Raw genomic sequence first — 23,000 nt, 5'->3', positions numbered from 1 at the left:
TGTATATAGAAAATACATAAAATAATGTAAATTTGTATCAAAATATTTATAAAAATACATATAATAACGTAAATTTGTTTAAAAATATATAAACAAAATACACATTAAGTAATGTAAATACGTATAAAAAATATGTACAAAATACACATATAATCATGTAATTCGTATCAAACTAAATAAACAAAATATCAATAAAATAATGTAAATTTGTATGAGAAAACATATACAAATACATATAAAATAATGCTAATTTCCATAAAAATATATGTCCAAAAATGAACGTAAAATAAAGTAACTTTGGATAAAAATATATATACAAAACACACATTAAATAATGTAAATGCATACATAAAATAACCTAAATTTGTATAAAACTATATACAAAAATACACAAAAATAATTTAAATTTGTATGAAAAGAAATATACAAAATACACATAAAATTAGGTTAATTTGTATTGAAATACATATACAAAATACATATAAAATAATGTAAATTTGAAAGAAAATATATAAACAAATACACATATAATAACGTAAATTTGTATGAAATATATAATCAAAATACACATTAAATAATGTAAATATGTATAAAATAATATATATACAAAACACAAATAGAATAATGTAAATCGTATCAAAATATATACACAGAATATTAATAAAATAATGTAAACTTGTATGAAAATTAAGATGCAAAATACCTTTAAAATAACGCATTTTTTATAAAAATATTGATACCAAAATACACATAAAATATTTGAATTTGTATTAAAATAAATATACTAAATGCACATACAATAAGGCAAATTTGTATTCAAATAGATATACAAAATACATATAAAATAATGTAAATTTTTTTCAAAATATATATACGAATACACATAAAATAACGTAGATTTCTATAAAAATATATATACAAAATACACATAACATTAAGTAAATACGTATAAAAAATTATATACAAAATACACATAAAATAATGTAAATTCGTATCAAATGTAAATAAACAATATACCAATAAAAGAATGTGTATTTGTAAAATACACATAAAATAACGTAGATTTCTATAAAATATATACACATAAAATGAAGTAAATACGTAAAAAAATGAATACAAAAATACATAAAAATCGTATCAAAATAAATAAACAAAATACCAGTAAAGAATGTAGTTGTATAAATATAAATATACAAAATACACATAAAATATCGTAAATTTGTATAAAACTATATACAAAAATACACAGAAGTAATTAAATTTGTGAAAATATATATACAAAATACAGCTAAAATAAGCTAAATTTGATTTGAAATGTACATACAAAATACATAAAATAATGTAAATCTGTATCAAAATATTTATACGAATACATATAATAACGTAGATTTGTTTAAAATATATAAACAAAATACACATTAAGTAATGTAAATACGTATAAAAATATGTACAAAATACATATAATTATGTAATTCGTATCAAAATAAATAAACAAAATAGCAATAAAATAATGTAGATTTGTATGAAAAACATATACAAATAACGCAAATTTCTATAAAAATATATGTACAAAATGCAGATAAAATAATGTAAATTTGTATGATAAAAATATATATACAAAACACACCTTAAATAATGTAAATGCGTACATAAAATAACCTAAATTTGTATAAAACTATATACAAAAATACACAAAAATAATTTAAATTTGTATGAAAAGAAATATACAAAATACACATAAAATAAGGTAAATTTGTGTTGAAATACATATACAAAATACACATCAAATAATGTAAATTTGAATAAAAATATATAAACAAATACACATAAAATAACGTAAATTTGTATGAAAATAAAGATGCAAAATTCCCAAAAATAATCGCATTTTTTATAAAATTATATTTACCAAAATACACATAAAATATTTAAATTTGTATTTAAATAAATATACAAAATGCATATGCAGTAAGGTAATTTTGTATTAAAAGAGATATTCAAAAATACATTTAAAACAATGTAAATTTGTTTCAAAATATATATACGAATACACATACAATAAAGTAGATTTCTATAAATATATATACAAAATACATATGAAATTATGTAAATACGTATAAAAATATATATAGAAAATACATATCAAATAATGTAAATTCGTGTCAAAATAAATAAACAAAATATCATGTAAAGAATGTGTATTTGTATAAAATAGATAATAGATAATAAATTTGTATAAAATATATATGCAAGTACTCATTAAATAATGTAAATATGTATAAAAAGTATATAAAAAACAAATAGAATAATGTAGCATCGTATCAAAATAAATACACCGAATATTAATAAAATAATGTAAATTTGTATGAAAATAAAGATGCAAAAAATCCAAAATACACATAAAATATTTAAATTTGCATTGAAATAAATATACAAAATGCACATACAATAAGGTAAATTTGTATTGAAAGAGATATGCAAAAATACATATAAAACAATGTAAATTTGTTTCAAAATATATATACGAATACAAATAAAAAAACGTAGATTTCTATAAAAATATATAACAAAATACACATAAAACTAAGTAAATACGTATAAAAAAATGTATACAAAATACACATAAAATAATGTATATTCGATTTAAAATAAATAAACAAAATACCAATAAAAGAATGTGGATTTGGATAAATATAAATATACAAAATACATATACAAAATACCCATAAAATAAGGTAGATTTGTAATAAAATATATGTACAAAATACACATAAAATAATGTAAATTTATATGAATATATATATACAAATACACATAAAATACCATGAATTTGTATAAAAATATATATTCAAAATAAATATTAAATAATATAAAAGCGTATAAAAATATATATACAAAGTACATATAAAATAATGTAAATTCGTATCAATATAAATCAACAAAACACCAATAAAATAAAATATATATATGAATGAAAATAAATTTACAAAATACACATAACATAACTAAAATTTGTATTAAAATATATACAAAAATACATAGAAATAATTTGAGTTTGTATGAAAATAGATATACAAAATACACATAAAACTAGGTAAATTTCTTTTGAAATGTATATACAAAATAGCCATAAAATATTGTAAATTTGTGTCAAAATATATAAACAAATACACATAAAATAACGTAAATTTGTATGAAAAATATATACAAAATACACATAGAATAATGTCAATTCGTATCAAAATGAATGAGCAGAATATCAATAAAATAATGTATATTTGTATGAAAATAAGGATGCAAAATACCCAAAAAATAAAGCATATGTTTATAAAAATACAGATACAAAAATACACATCGATTAATTAAATTTGTATTAAAATTAATATACAAAATGCATATACAATAAGGGAAATTTGTATTGAAAAATATGCAACATACACGTTTACTCATACAAATTTATATTATTTTATTGGTATTTTGTTTATTTATTTTGATACAATTACATGATATATGTATTTTGTACACATTTTTATACGTATTTACATTATTTTATGTGTATTCGTATATATATTTTGAAACAAATTTAATATATGTGTATTTGTATAAATATTTTGATACAAATTTACTTTATTTCATGTATTTTGTATATATATTTTAATTCAAATTTAGCTTATTTTGTGTATTTTGTATATATTTTCATACAAATTTAATTACTTTTGTGTATTTATGTATATAGTTTTATATAAATTTACGTTATTTTATGTGTATATTTATATTTATACAAATACACATTCTTTTATTAGTATTTTGTTTATTTATTTTGATGCAATTTACATTATTTTATGTGTTTTTATACATTTTTATACGTATTTACTTCATTTATGTATATATATATATATATATATATATATATATATATATATATATATATATATATATATATATATATATATATATATATATATATATATATATATATATATATATATAATCTACGTTATTTTATGTGTATTCGTATACATATTTTGAAACAAATTTACATTGCTTTATATGTATTTTATCTATTTCAATACAAATTTACCTTATTGTATGTGTTTTTATATATTTATTTTAATACAAATCTAATTTTTTTATGTGTATTCTGCAATATATATTTTATAAATAAAAAAAATTCCTTATTTTATGGGTATTTTTCCTATTTATTTTAATACAAATTTAAATTATTTTATTTATATTATGTTTATTTTGATACGATTTTACATTATTCTATTTGTGTTTTGTATATACTTTTTTATACAAATTTACGTTATTTTAAGTGTATTTGTTTATGTATTTTCATTCAAATTTACATTATTTTATGTGCATTTTGTATATGTATTTCCATACAAATTTACCTAATTTATGTGTATTTTGTATTTTATTTTCATACAAATTTAAAATATTTTGTGTATTTTTGTATATAGTTTGATACAAATTTAGGTTATTTATGTGTATTTGTATATCTATTTTGATACAAATACACATTCTTTTATTGATATTTTGTTTATTTATTTTGACGAATTTACATTATTTAATGTGTATTTTGTATATATATTTTATACGTATTTACATCATTTCATGTGTATTTTGTATAGTTTTAAACAAATTTATATTATTTAATGTGTATTTATATATATATATATATATATATATATATATATATATTTATATATATATATATATATATATATATATATATATATATATATAGATATTTATACAAATACATTCTTTTATTGGTATTTTGTTTATTTATTTTGATACTAATTAACATTATTTTATGTGTATTTTGTATACATTTTATACGTATTTACTTAATTTTATGTGCATTTTGCATATATATTTTATAGAAATCTACCTTATTTCATGTGTATTCGTATATATTTTCAAACAAATTTACATTGTTTATATGTATTTTGCATATCTATTTTTGTGTATTCTGTATTTATTTTTGTTATACATAGAATAATGTAAAATCGTATCAAAATAGGTACACAGAATATCAATAAAATAATTTAAATTTGTATGAAAATAAAGATGCAAAATACCCATAAGATAAAGCATATTTTTTTTAAAAATACATACACAAAAATACACATAGAATAATTAAATTTGTATTAAAATTAATATACAAAATGCACACATACAATAAGGTAAATTTGTATTGAAAAAAACATAAAATACAAATAAAACAGAGTAAATTTGTTTCAAAATATATATACGAATACACATAAAATAACGTAGATTTCTGTAGAAATATATATACAAAATACACATGAAATTATGTAAATACGTATTAAAATATATATATATATAATACATATTAAGTAATGTAAATTCGTGACAAAATAAATAAACAAAATATCATGAAAAGAATGTGTATTTGTATGAAAATAAATAATAGATAATAAATTTGTATGTAATATATATGCAAGATACACATTAAATAATGTAAATATGTATAAAAAATATATATACAAAAAACAAATAGAATAATGTAAAATCGTATCAAAATAAACACACCGAATATTAATAAAATAATGTAAATTTGTATGAAAATAAAGATGCAAAATTCCCATCAAATAGCGCATTTCTTATAAAAATATATATACCAAAATACACATAAAATATTTAAATTTGTAATGAAATAAATATACAAAATGCACATACAATAAGGTTGAAAGAGATATGCAAAAATACATATAAAAAATTGTAAATTTGTTTCAAAATATATATACGAATACACATAAATTAACGTAGATTTCTATAAAAATATATATACAAAATACACATAAAATTAGGTAAATATGTATAAAAAAAATGTAAACAAAATACACATAAAATAATATAAATTCGAAACAAAATAAATAAACAAAAGACCAATAAAAGAATGTGTATTTCTTCTGTGTATTTTTGTATATAGTTTTATACAAATTTACGATACAAATACAAATACAAAAATACAAATTAAATAATTTAAAATTGAATGAAATAAATATACAAAATAAACATAAAATAAGGTAAATTTGTAATAAAATATATGTAAGAATACACATGAAATAATATAAAGTTTTGTGAAAATATATATAGAAATACACATAAAATAACATAAATTTGTATAAAATTTGTTTCAAAATATATAAGAATACACACAATAAAATAACGTAAATTTTTATGAAAATGTATATATAAAATACACATAAAATAATTTAAATACGTGAAATATATATACAAAATACATATAAAATAATGTAAATTTGTAAAAATTAAATACGAAATTCAATAAAAGAATGTATATTTGTAGGAAAATATATATACAAAAAACAAATAAAATAACTAAAATTTGTATAAAAATATATACAAAAATACACAAAAATAATTTAAGTTTGTTTGAAAATAGATATGGAAAATACACATAAAGTTAGGCAAATTTGTATTTTGTATATCTATTTATACATATTACTTAATTTATGTATTTTGTATATATATTTATAGAAATCTACGTTATTTTATGTGTATTCATATATATATTTTGAAACAAATTTTCATTGTTTTATATGTATTTTTGCATATCTCTTTCAATACAAGTTTACCTTATTGTATGTGCATTTTGTTTATTTATTTCAACACAAATTTAAATATTTTATGTGTATTTTGGTATATATATTTTTTAAGAAAAGCGCTATTTGATGGGAATTTTGCATCTTTATTTTCATACAAATTTACATTATTTTATTAATATTCGGTGTATTTATTTTGATACGATTTCACATTATTCTATTTGTTTTATATATATATTTTTATACATATTTACATTATTTAATGTGTATCTTGCATATATATTTCATACAAATTTATTATCTATTATTTATTTTCATACAAATACACATTCTTTTCATGATATTTTGTTTATTTATTTTGACACGAATTTACCTAGATATTTATTTTGTATATATATTTTTATACGTATTTACATAATTTCATGTGTATTTTGTATATATATTTTTATAGAAATCTACGTTATTTTATGTGTATTCGTATATATATTGTGAAACAAATTTACTTTGTTTTATATGTATTTTTGAATATCTCTTTCAATACATATTTACCTTACTGTATATGCATTTTGTATATTTATTTCAATACAAATTTAAATATTTTATGCGTATTTTGGTATATATATTTTTTTAAAAAAATGCGCTATTTTATGGGAATTTTGCATCTTTCTTTTCATACAAATTTACATAATTTATTGATATTCTGTGTATTTATATTGATAGGATTTTACATTATTCTATTTCTTTTTTGTATATATTTTTTTATACACATTTACATTATTTAATGTGTATCTTCCATATATATTTTATACAAATTTACGTTATTTTAAGTGTATTTGTTTATATATTTTCATTCAAATTTACATTATTCTATGTGTATTTTGAATATGTATTTCAATACAAATTTACCTAATTTATGTATTTTGTATATTTCTTTTCATACAAATTTTAAATATTTTGTGTATTTTTGTATATAGTTTTATACAAATTTAGGTTTTTTTTTGTACGCATTTACTTTATTTAATGTGTGTTATGTATATATATTTTTATGCAAATTTACTTTATTCTATGTGTATTTTTGTACATATTTTTTTTAGAAATTTGCGTTAATTTATGTGTATTTGTATATGTTTTCTCATACAAATTTACTTTATTTTATTGCTATTTTGTTTATTTATTTTGATACTAATTAAAATAGATATACAAAATATACATAAAAAAAACTAAATTTGTAATCAAATAAATATACAAAATACATAAAAAAAAGTAAATTTCTATCAAAATATTTTAACAGATGCGCATAAAATAACGTAAATTTGTTTTAAAATATACAAAAACACATTAAATAATGTAAATATGTATAAAAAAACATATACAAAACACAAATAGAATAATGTAAAATCGCATCAAAATAAATACACAGGATATTAATAAAATAATGTAAATTTATATGAAAATAAAGATGCAAAATACCCATTAAATAACGCATTTTTTATAAAAATATATATACCAAAATACACATGAAAAAATTAATTTGTATTAAAATAAATATACAAAATACACATACAATAAGGTAAATCTGTATTGAAATAGATATGCAAAATACATATAAAACAATGTAAATTTGCAAAATATATATACGAATACTCATAAAATAACGTAGATTTGTATAAAAATATATATACAAAATACTCATATAATGATGTTAATTCGTATCAAAATAAATAAACAAAATACCAATAAAAGAATGTGTATTTCTATAAATATAAATATACAAAATACACATAAAATAACGTAAATTTGTATAAAACTATACAAAAATACACAGAAGTAATTAAATTCGTATGAAAATAGATATACAAAAAACAGATAAAATAAGCTAAATTTGAATTGAAATGTATATACAAAATACAATATTTTATGTGTATATTTGTATTTGTATTTAGGTTATTTTATGTGTATTTTGTATATATATTTTCATCAAAATTACATTATTTTATTGGTATTTTCTTAATTTAACTCGATACAATTTAGATTATTTCATAGGTATTTTCTATACATATTTTATACTCATTTACATTATCTAATGTGTGTTTTGTATATATATTTTATGCAAATTTATTTGATGCTCATTTTTGTACATATATTTTTATAGAAATTTGCGTTATTTTATGTATATAGTTTTATATAAATTTACGTTATTTTATGTGCATTTTGTATATTTATATTTATACAAATACACATTATTTTATTGGTATATTGTTTATTTACTTTTATACGAATTTACATTATTTTATGTGAATTTTGTATACATTTTTGTATACGTATTTACTTAATTTTATATGTATTTTGTATATGTATTTTTATAGAAATCTACGTTATTTTATGTGTATTCGTATATATATTTTGAAACAAATTTACATTATTTTATATGTATTTTGCATATTTATTTCAATACAAATTTACCTTATTGTATGTGCATTTTGTATATTTATTTTACTACAAATTGAAATATTTGATATGTATTTTGGTATCAATAATTTTATAAAAAAAAACGTAAATTTGTATAAAAAAATATGTACAAAACACAAATAGAATAATGTAAAATCGTATCAAAATAAATACACAGAATATTAATAAAATAATGTAAATTTGTATGAAAATAAAGAAGCAAAATACCCATAAAATAACGCATTTTTTATTTATAAAATATATATATAGAATACACATCAAAAATTAAATTTGTATTAAAATAAATATACAAAAACACATACAATAAAGGTAAATTTGTATTGAAATAGATATGCAAAATACATATAAAACAATGTAAATTTGTTTCAAAATATATATACGAATACACATAAAATAACGTAGATTTCTATAAAAATATATATACAAAATACACATAAAATGAAGCAAATACGTATAAAAAAATGTATACAAAATACACATAAAATAATGTAAATTCGTATCAAAATAAATAAACAAAATACCAATAAAAGATGAGTATTTGTATAAATATAAATATACAAAATACACATAAAATAACGTAAATTTATATAAAACTATATACAAAAATAGAAAAAAAGTAATTAAATTTGTATGAAAATATATACAAAATACACACAAAATAAGCTAAATTTGAATTGAAATATATATACAAAATACATGAAATAAAGTAAATTTGTATCAAAATATTTATACAAATACACATATAATAACGTAAATTTGTATGAAAATATATAAACAAAATACACATTAAATAATGTAAATACGTATAAAAAATATGTACAAAATACACATATAATCATGTAATTCGTATCAAAATAAATAAACAAAATACCAATAAATAATATAAATTTGTATGAGTAAACGTGTATGTTGCATATTTTTTTCAATACAAATTTACCTTATTATATACGCATTTTGTATATTAATTTTAATACAAATTTAATAATTCGATGTGTATTTTTGTATCTGTATTTTTATAAACATATGCTTTTTTTTTGGGTATTTTGCATCTTTATTTTCATACAAATTTACATTATTTAATTTATATTCTGCTCATTCATTTTGATACGAATTGACATTATTCTATGTGTATTTTGTATATATTTTTCATACAAATGTACGTTATTTTATGTGTATTTGTTTATATATTTTGACACAAATTTACAATATTTTATGGGTATTTTGTATATACATTTCAAAAGAAATTTACCTAGTTGTATGTGTATTTTGTATATCTATTTTCATACAAACTCAAATTATTTCTATGTATTTTTGTATATATTTTAATACAAATTTTTGTTATGTTATGTGTATTTTGTAAATTTATTTTCATTCAAATATATATTATTTTATTGGCGTTTTGTTGATTTATATTGATACGAATTTACATTATTTTATATGTACTTTGTATATATATATTTATACGCTTTTACATTATTTAATATTTATTTTGAATATATATTTTTATACAAATTCATGGTATTCTATGTGTATTTGTATATATATTTTCAAATAAATTTACATTATTTTATGTGTATTTTGTACTTATATTTTATTACAAAGGTACCTTATTTAATGTTTATTTTGTATGTGTATTTTGTATACAAATTTACCTTATTATATACGCATTTTGTATATTAATTTTAATACAAATTTAATTATTCGATGTGTATTTTTGTATCTGTATTTTTATAAACATATGCTTTATTTTTTGGGTATTTTGCATCTTTATTTTCATACAAATTTACATTATTTTATTGATATTCTGCTCATTCATTTTGATACGAATTGACATTATTCTATGTGTATTTTGTATATATTTTTCATACAAATTTACGTTATTTTATGTGTATTTGTTTATATATTTTGACACAAATTTACAATATTTTATGGGTATTTTGTATATACATTTCAAAAGAAATTTACCTAATTTTATGTGTATTTTGTATATCTATTTTCATACAAACTCAAATTATTTCTATGTATTTTTGTATATATTTTAATACAAATTTTATTTATGTTATGTGTTTTTTGTATATTTATTTTCATTCAAATATATATTATTTTATTGGTGTTTTGTTGATTTATATTGATACGAATTTACATTATTTTATATGTACTTTGTATATATATATTTATACGCTTTTACATTATTTAATATTTATTTTGAATATAGATTTTTATACAAATTCATGGTATTTTATGTGTATTTGTATATATATTTTCAAATAAATTTACATTATTTTATGTGTATTTTTTACATATATTTTATTACAAATCTACCTTATTTTATATTTATTTTGTATGTGTATTTATTTTTATCCAAATACACATTCTTTTATTGGTATTTTGTTTATTTATTTTAATTCGAATTTACATTATTTTATGTGTATTTTGTATACATTTTTTTATGCGTATTTACTTAATTTTATGTGTATTTTGTATATATATTTTTACAGAAATCTACGTTTTTTTATTTGTATTCGTATATATATTTTGAAACAAATTTACATTGTTTTATATGTATTTTTGCATATCTCTTTCAATACAAATTTACCTTATTGTATGTGCATTTTGTATATTTATTTCAATGCAAATTTAAATATTTTATGTGTATTTAGGTATATATATTTTTATAAGAAATGCGCTATTTTATAGGAATTTTGCAACTTTATTTTCATACAAATTTACATTATTTTATTGATATTCGGCGTATTTATTTTCATACGATGTTACATTATTCTATTTGTTTTTTGTATATACTTTTTTATACATATTTACATTATTTAATGTGTATCTTGCATATATATTTTATACAAATTTATTATCTATTATCTATTTTCATACAAATACACATTCTTTTCATGATATTTTGTTTATTTATTTTGACACGAATTTACATTATTTGATATGTATTTTGTATATATATTTTTATACGTGTTTACATAATTTCATATGTATTTTGTATATATATTTCTATAGAAATCTACTTTATTTTATGTTTATTCGTATATATATTTTGAAACAGATTTACATTGTTTTATATGTATTTTTGAATATCTCTTTCAATACAAATTTACCTTACTGTATATGCATTTTGTATATTTATTTCAATACAAATTTAAATATTTTATGTGTATTTTGGTAAATATATTTTTATAAAAAATGCGATAATTTTTGGGAATTTTGCATCTTTATTTTCATACAAATTTACATTATTTTATTGATATTCTGTGTATTTATTTTGATACGATTTTACATTATTCTATTTGTTTTTTATACACATTTACATTATTTAATGTGTATCTTGCATATATATTTTATACAAATTTACGTTATTTTAAGTGTATTTGTTTATATATTTTCATTCAAATTTACATTATTTGATGTGTATTTTGTATATGTATTTCAATACAAATTTACCTAAATTTATGTGTATTTTGTATATTTCTTTTCACAAGATTTTAAATTATTTTTGTGTATTTTGTATATAGTTTTATACAAATTTAGGTTATTTATGTACGCATTTACATTATTTAGTGTGTGTTTTGTATATATATTTTTTGCAAATTTACTTTATTTTATGTGCATTTTGTACATGTATTTTATAGAAATTTGCGTTATTTTTATATGTTTTCTCATACAAATTTACATTATTTTATTGCTATTTTGTTTATTTATTTTGATACGAATTACATGATTATATGTGTATTTTGTACATATTTTTTATACGTATTTACATTACTTAATGTGTATTTTGTTTATATATTTTTAAACAAATCTACGTTATTATATGTATTTGTATAAATATTTTGATACAGATTTACATTATTTTATGTATTTTGTATGTACATTTCAATTCAAATTTAGCTTTTTTTTAGATGTATTTTGTATATATATTTTCATAAAAATTTAATTACTTCTGTGTATTTTTGTATATAGTTTTATACAAATTTACGATATTTTATGTGTATTTTGTATATTTATATTTTTACAAATACACGTTCTTTTACTGGTATTTTGTTTATTTTTTTTTATACGATTTTATGTATTTTTTGTATTCATTTTTTATACGTATTTACTTCATTTTATGTGTATTTTGTATATATTTTCATAGAAATCTACGTTATTTTATGAGTATTCGTATATATATTTTGAAACAAATTTACATTGTTTTATATGTATTTTGCATATCTATTTCAATACAAATTTCCAAATTTACTTTATTTTATGTGCATTTTTGTACATATATTTTTTTTTAAATTTGCGTTATTTTATGTGTATTTGTATATGTTTTCTCATACAAATTTACATTATTTTATTGCTATTTTGTTTATTTATTTTGATACAAATGAAAATAGATATAAATAAACTAAATAAACTAAATTTGTATTGAAATATATATACAAAATACATAAAATAATATAAATTTGTATCAAAAGATTTTAACAAATGCGCATAAAATAACGTAAATTTGTTTAATAATATACAAAATACACATTAAATAATGTAAATATGTATAACAAAATATATACAAAACACAAATAGAATAATGTAAGATCGTATCAAAATAAATACACAGAATATTAATAAAACAATGTAAATTTGTATGAAAATAAAGATGCAAAATACCCATTAAATAACGCATTTTTATAAAAATATATATACCAAAATACACATGAAAAAATTAATTTGTATTAAAATAAATATACAAAATACACATTCAATCAGGTAAATCTGTATTGAAATAGATATGCAAAATACATATAAAACAATGTAAATTTGTTTCAAAATATATATACGAATACATATAAAATAACGTAGATTTGTATAAAAATATATATACAAAATACACATAAAATGAAGTAAATACGTATAAGAAAATGTATACAAAATACACATAAAATAATGTAAATTCGTATCAAAATAAATAAACAAAATACCAATAAAAGAATGTGTATTTGTATAAATATAAATATACAAAATACACATAAATAACGTAAATTTGTATAAAACTATATACAAAAATACACAGAAGTAATTAAATTCGTATGAAAATCGATATACAAAATACAGATAAAATAAGCTAAATTTGAATTGAAATGTATATACAAAATACATAAAATAATGTAGATTTGTATCAAAATATTTATAAAAATACCCATAAAATAACGCATTTTTTTATTTATAAAAATATATATACCAAAATACACATCAAAAAATTTAATTTGTATTAAAATAAATATACAATAAAACACATACAATAAGGTAAATTTGTATTGAAATAGATATGCAAAATACATATAAAACAATGTAAATTTGTTTCAAAATATATATACGAATACACATAAAATAACGTAGATTTCTATAAAAATATATATACAAAATACACATAAAATGAATTAAATACGTATAAAAAATGTATACAAAATACACATAAAATAATGTAAATTCGTATCAAAATAAATATACAAAATACCAATAAAAGAATGTGTATTTGTATAAATATAAATATACAAAATACACATAAAATAACGTAAATTTATATAAAACTATATACAAAAATACACAAGTATTTTAATTTGTATGAAAATAGATATACAAAATAAGGTAAATTCGTTTCAAATTCAATAAACAAAATTCAGATAAAAGAACGTATATTTGTAGAAAAAATAAATATACAAAATACACATTAAATAACGAAAATTTGTATGAAAATATATAAAAAAATAAACAAAAATAATTTCAATTTGTATGAAAATATATACAAAATACACATGTATTTTGTATATCTATTCATACAAATTTAATTACTTTGTGTATTTTTGCATATAGTTTTATATAAATTTACGTTATTTATTGTATTTTGTAAATTTATATATATACAATACACATTATTTTATTAGTATTTTGTTTATTTATTTTGATACGAGTTTACATTATTTTATGTGTATTTTGTATACCTTTTTTATACGTATTTACTTCATTTTATGTGTATTTTGTATATTTATTTTCATAGAAATCTACGTAATTTTATGTGTATTCGTATATATATTTTTGAAAAAATTTACATTGTTTTATATGTATTTTGCATATCTATTTCAATACAAATTTTCCTTATTGTAGGTGCATTTTGTATATTTATTTTAATACAAATTCAAATATTTTATGTGTGTCTTGGTATAAATATTTTTGTAAAAAATGCGTTATTTTATGGGTATTTTGCATCTTAATTTTCATACAAATTTACATTATTTTATTAATATTCTGTGTATTTATTTTGATACGATTTTATATTATTCTATTTGTGTTTTGTATATATTCTTTTATACATATTTACATTATTTAATGTGTATTTTTTATATATATTTTATACAAATTTACGTTATTTTAAGTGTATTTGTTTATATATTTTCATTCAAATTTACATTATTTTATGTGTATTTTGTAAATGTATTTCAATACAAATTTACCTAATTTTATGTGTATTTTGTATATTTATTTTCATACAAATTAAAATTGTTTTGTGTATTTTGTATATAGTTTTATACAAATTTAGGTGATTTTATGTGTATTGTATATCTATTTTCATACAAATACACATTTTTTATTGATATTTTGTTTATTTACTTTGACATAATTTACATTATTTAATGTGTATTTATATATATATATATATATATATATATATATATATATATATATATATATATATATATATATATATATATATATATATATATATATATATATATATATATATATATATATATATATATATATATATATATATATATATATATATATATATATATATATATATATATATATATATATATATATATATATATCTAGATTTTGAAATAAATTTACACTTTTATGTGTATTTTGCATATTTTTCAATACAAATTTACCTTATTGTATATGCATTTTGTATATTAATTTTAATACAAATTTAATTATGCTATGTATTTTGTATATGTATTTTAAAAATATGCTTTATTTTATGGGTATTTTGCATTTTTTTTCATACAAATTTACATTATTTTATTTATATTCTGTTTTTTTTTTTTTTTTTTAATCAATTTTACATTATTCTTTAGTATTATTTTTATAAGAAATGCGCTATTTGATGGGAATTTTGCATCTTTATTTTCATACAAATTTACATTATTTTATTAATATTCGGTGTATTTATTTTGATACGATTTCACATTATTCTATTTGTTTTTTGTATATATTTTTTTTATACATATTTACATTATTTAATGTGTATCTTGCATCTTTTATCGTAATTTTGTTTATTTATTTTTATACGAATTTACATTATTTTAGGTGTATTTGATATGTCTATTTTTATACTTATTTATATCATTTTATTTGTGTTTTGAATATATATGATCATAGAAATTTACTCTATTTTAGGGTATTCGTATATATATTTTGATACAAATTTACATTATTTATGTTTATTTTGCATATCTATTTCAATACAAATTTACCATATTGTATGTGTATTTTGTATATTTATTTTAATACAAATTTAATTATTTTATGTGTATTTCTGTAAAAATATGTGTTATTATTTGGGTATTTTGCATCTTTATTTTCATACAAATTTACATTATTTTATTGATATTCTGTTTATTTATTTTGATACGATTTTACATTTTTCTACGTGTATTTTGTATATATATTTTGATACACATTTACATTATTTAATGTATATTTTGTATATATATTTCATGTAAATTTACGCTATTATATGTGTATTTGTTTATATATTTTCATACAAATTTACAATATTTTATGTGTAATTTGTATATGTATTTCAATACAAATTTGCCTAATTTTATGTGTATTTTGTATATCTATTTTCAAACAAATTCAAATTATTTTTATGTATTTTTTATATATTTTTATACAAATTTTAGTTATTTTATTTGTATTTTGTATATATATTTTCCTACAAATATACATTCTTTTAGTGGAATTTTGTTAATTTATTTTCATAAGAATTTACATAATTTTATGTGTATTTTGTATATATATTTTTCTACGTATTTACATTATTTTATGTGTATTTTTATATATATTTTCATAAAAATTTACGTTATTTTATTGTGTGTATTCGTATATGATTTGATACAAATTTACATTATTTTATGTTTATTTTGCATATCTATTTCAATATAGATTTACCTTATTGTATGTGTATTTTGTATATTTATTTTAATACAAATTTGATTATTTTATGTGTACTTTGTATACATTTTCTTATACATTTACTTCATTTAATGTGTATTTTGTATATATATTTTTATAGTAATCTACGTTATTTTATGTGTATTGGTATATATATTTTGAAGCAAATTTACATTGTTTTATATGTATTTAGCATATCTATTTCAATATAAATCTACCTTATTGCATGTGCATTTTGTATATTTTTGTAATACAAATTTAAAAATTTTATTATTTTTGTATATATATTTTTATAAAAAGAGTTTTATATAAATTTAAAATATTTTATGTGTATTTTGTATATCTATTTTCATACAAATACACATTTTTTTTAAATATTTTGCTTATTTATTTTGACGCGAATTCACATTATTTAATGTGTATTGTGTATATATATTTTTATACGTATTTACGTCATTTCATGTGTATTTTGTATATATATTTCTATAGAAATATATGTTATTTTATGTGTATTCGTATATATATTTTGAAACAAATATACATTGTTTTATGAGCATTTTCATATTTTTTATATATAATTTTACCTGATTGTACGTGCATTTTGTATATTAATTTTAATACAAATTTAATTATTCTATGTGTATTTTTGTATATGTATTTTCATAAAAAAATGCTTTATTTTATAGGTATTTTGCATCTTTATTTTCATACAAATTTACATTATTTTATTGATATTCTGTGTATTTATTTTGATACAATTTTACATTATTCTATGTATATTTTGTATATATATTTCATACAAATGAACGTTATTTTATGTGAATTTGTTTTCATTTCACACAAATTTACATTATTTTATGTGTATTTTGTACATGTATTTAAATACAAATTTAACTAATTATATGTGTATTATGTATATCTATTTTCATACAAATTGAAATTAATTTTGTGTATTTTAGTATATATTTTTATTCAAATTTTCGTAATTTTAAGTGAATTTTGTATATTTATTTTCCTACAAATATACGTTCTTTTATCGGAATTTTGTTTATTTATTTTGATACGAGTTTTCATTATTTTAGGTGTATTTGATATATATATTTTTATACTTATTTACATAATTTTATATGTATTTTGAATATATATTTTCATAGAAATTTACTCTATTTTATGTGTATTCGTATATATATTTTGATACAAATTTACATTATTTATGTGTATTTCGGATATCTATTTCAATACAAATTTTCTTTATTGTATGTGCCTTTTGTATATTTATTTTGATGCAAATTTAATTATTTTATGTGTTTTTTGTATATATATTTTTAAACAAATATGCGTTATTATATGGGTATTTTGCATCTTTATTTTCATACAAATTTACATTATTTTATTGATTGTCTGTTTATTTATTTTGATACGATTTTACGTTATTCTGTGTATTTTGTATATATATTTTTAGACATATTTACATTATTTAATGTATATTTTGTACATATATATTATGGAAATTTACGTTATCTTATGTGTATTTGTTTATATATTTTCATACAAATTTACATTATTTTATGTGTATTTTGTATATGTATTTCAATAAAAATTTGCTTAATTTCATGTGTATTTTGCATATCTATTTTCAAACAAATTTAAATTATTTTTTGTGTATTTTGTATTATTTTATATAATTTTTTATTTTATTTTTATTTTGTATATATATTTTCCTGCAAATATACATTCTTTTAGAGGAAATTTTGTTTATTTATTCTGATACGAATTTACATTTTGTATATATATTTTTCTATGTATTTACATTATTTTATGTGTATTTTGTATATATATTTTCATAAAAATTTACGTAATTTTATTGTGTGTATTCGCATATATTTTGATAAAATAATTCATTAGTTTATGTGTATTTTGTATATTTATTTCAATAAAAGTCTACCTTATTGTATGTGTATTTTGTATATTTATTTTAATATAAATTTAACTATTTTATGTGTATTTTTGTATATATATTTTTTTAAATATGAGTTATTTTATGGGTATTTTGCATCTTTAATTTTATAAATATTTACATTACGTACATATCTTTTATACGTATTTACATTATTTAATGTGTATTTTGTTTATATATTTTTATACAAATTTACGTTATTATATGTGTATTTGAATATATATTTTGATACAAATTTACATTATTTTATGTATTTTCTATATTTATTTCAATTCAAATTTAGCTTATTTTATGTGTCTTTTGTATATCTATTTTCATACAAATTTAATTATTTTTGTTTATTTTTGTATATAGTTTTATACAATTTTACGTTATTTTGTGTATTTTGTATATTTATATTTATACAAGTAAACATTCTTTTATTAGCATTTAGTTTATTTATTTTGATACGAATTTACATTATTTTATGTGTATTTTGTATACATTTTCTTATACGTATTTACTTCATTTTATGTGTATTTTGTATATATATTTTATAGAAATCTACGTTATTTTATGTGTATTCTTGTATATATTTTGAAACAAATTTACATTGTTTTATATGTATTTTGCATATCTATTTCAATACAAATTTACCTTATTGTATGTGCATTTTGTATATTTATTGTAATACAAATTTAAATATTTTATGTGCATTTTGGTATATATATTTTCATAAAAAATGCGTTGTTTTATGGGTATTTTGCATCTTTATTTTCATACAAATTTACATTATTTTATTAATATTCTGTGTATTTATTTTGATACTATTTTACATTATTCTATTTGTGTTTTGTATATATTTTTTTATACATATTTACATTATTTAATGTGTATTTTCTATATATATTTCATACAAATTTTCGTTATTGTAAGTGTATTTATTTATATAATTTTATTCAAATTTACATTATTTTATGTGTATTTTGTATATGTATTTCAATAGAAATTTACCTAATTTCATGTGTATTTTGTATATATATTTTATACAAATTTAAATTATTTTTGTGTATTTTTGTATAGAGTTTTATACAAATTTACAATATTTTATGTGTATTTTGTATATCTATTTTCATACAAATACACATTCTTTTATTGATATTTTGTTTATTTATTTTGATGCGAATTTACATTATTTAATGTGTATTGCGTATATATATTTTATACGTATTTACGTCATTTCATGTGTATTTTGTATATATATTTCTATAGAAATATACGTAATTTTATGTGTATTCGTATATATATTTTGAAACAAATATACATTGTTTTATGTGCATTTTGCATATTTTTTCAATATAAATTTACCTTATTGTACGTGCATTTTGTATATTAATTTTAATACAAATTTAGCTATTCTATGTGTATTTTTGTATATGTATTTTTATAAAAATATGCTTTATTTTATGGGTATTTTGCATCTTTATTTTCATACAAAATTATATTATTTTATTGATATTCTGTGTATTTATTTTGATACGATTTTACATTATTCTATGTATATTTTGTATATCTATTTTATACCAATGTACGTTTTTATGTGAATTGGTTTTCATTTCATACAAATTTACATTATTTTATGTGAATTTTGTACATGTATTTAAATACAAATTTAACTAATTATATGTGTATTTTGTATATCTATTTTCATACAAATTGAAATTTATTTTTTGTTTTTTGTATATACTTTTATTCAAATTTCGTAATTTTATGTGTATTTTGTATATTTATTTTCCTACAAATATACGTTCTTTTATCGGAATTTTGTTTATTTATTTTGATACAATTTTCATTTTTTAGTGTATTTGATATATATATTTTTATACTTATTTACATAATTTTATATGTATTTTGAATATATATTTTCATAGAAATTTACTCTATATGTATATGTATAGAAAATACATGAAATAATCTAAATTCTTATCGAAATAAATGAACAAAATACCGATAAAATAATGTAATTTTGAATGAAATATATATAGAAAATACATAAAATAACGTAAATACAAATAAATATATACAAAATACATAAAATGATTAAATTTGAATGAAAATATATAAAATAAACTTAAAATAAGGCAAATTTATAATGAAATATATATACAAAATACACATAAAATAATGTAATTTGTTTCAAAATATATATACGAATACACATAAAATAACGTAGATTTCTATAGAAATATATATACAAAATACACATGAAATGTTGTAAATGCGTATAAAATATATATACAAAATACACATTAAATAATGTAAATTCGTGTCAAAATAAATAATTAAAATATCAATAAAAGAATGTATTTGTATGAAAATATATACAAAATACACATAAAATAACGTAAATTTGTAAAACTATATATAAAAATACACAAAATAATTTAAATTTGTATGAAAATAAATATACAAAATACATAAAATTAGGTAAATTTGTGAAATACATATACAAAATACACATAAAATAATGTAAATTTGAATGAAAATATATAATCAAATACACTTAAATTAACGTAAATTTGTATAAAATATATATAAAAATAATTAAATAATGTAAATATGTATAAAAAAGTATAAACAAAAAACAAATAGAATAATGTAAAATCTTATAAAAAAAAATATACAGAATATAAATAAAATAATGTAAATTTTTATTAAAATAAATATGCAAAATACACATAAAATATCTATATTTTTATAAATATACAAAATACACATGAAAGGATTTAAATTTGTATAAAATATATATACAAAATGCACATTAAATAATGTAAATTCGCGTCAAAATAAATATTCAAAATACATATAAAACAATGTATTTGTTTGAAAATATATACAAAATACACATAAGATATAAATTTGTATAAAACTATATACAAAATACAAAATAATGTAAATACGTATAAAATATATATACAAAATACATATCAAATAATGTAAATTTGTGTCAAATAAATATACAAAATACACATAAAAGAATGTAAATTTGAATGAAAATACATAAACAAATACGAATTAAATAATGAAAATATATATAAAAAAATATATACAAAACACAAATAGAATAATGTAAAATGGTATCAAAATAAATACACAGAATACTAATAAAATAATGTAAATTTGTATGAAAATATAGATGCAAAATACCCATAAAATAACGCATTGTTTTTAAATATATATACAAAAATACATATAAAATTTAAATTTGTATTAAAATAAATATACAAATACACATACAATAAGGTAAATTTGTATTGAAATAGATATGCAAAATACATATAAAATAATGTAAATTTGTTTCAAAATATATATACGAATACAAATAAAATAACGTAGATTTCTATAAAATATATATACAAAATACACATAAAATTAAGTACATACGTATAAAAAATGTATTTAAAATACACATAAAATAATGTAAATTCGAGTTAAAATAAATAAAAAAATACCAATAAAAGAATGTATTTGGATAAATATAAATATACAAAATACACATACAAAAAACACATAAAATAAGGTAGATTTGTAATAAAATATTTGTACAAAATACACATACAATAATGTAAATTTATATGAAAATATATATACAAATACACATAAAATACCATGAATTTGTATAAAAATATATATTCAAAATAAATATTAAATAATGTAAGAGCGTATAAAATATATATACAAAGTACATATAAAAT

Source organism: Eriocheir sinensis, unplaced genomic scaffold, assembly GCF_024679095.1.
Source record: "Eriocheir sinensis breed Jianghai 21 unplaced genomic scaffold, ASM2467909v1 Scaffold57, whole genome shotgun sequence".
Lineage (NCBI taxonomy): Eukaryota > Metazoa > Arthropoda > Malacostraca > Decapoda > Varunidae > Eriocheir > Eriocheir sinensis.
The sequence above is the reverse complement of the archived record's forward strand: the minus strand, read 5'-3'. Positions refer to the sequence as shown.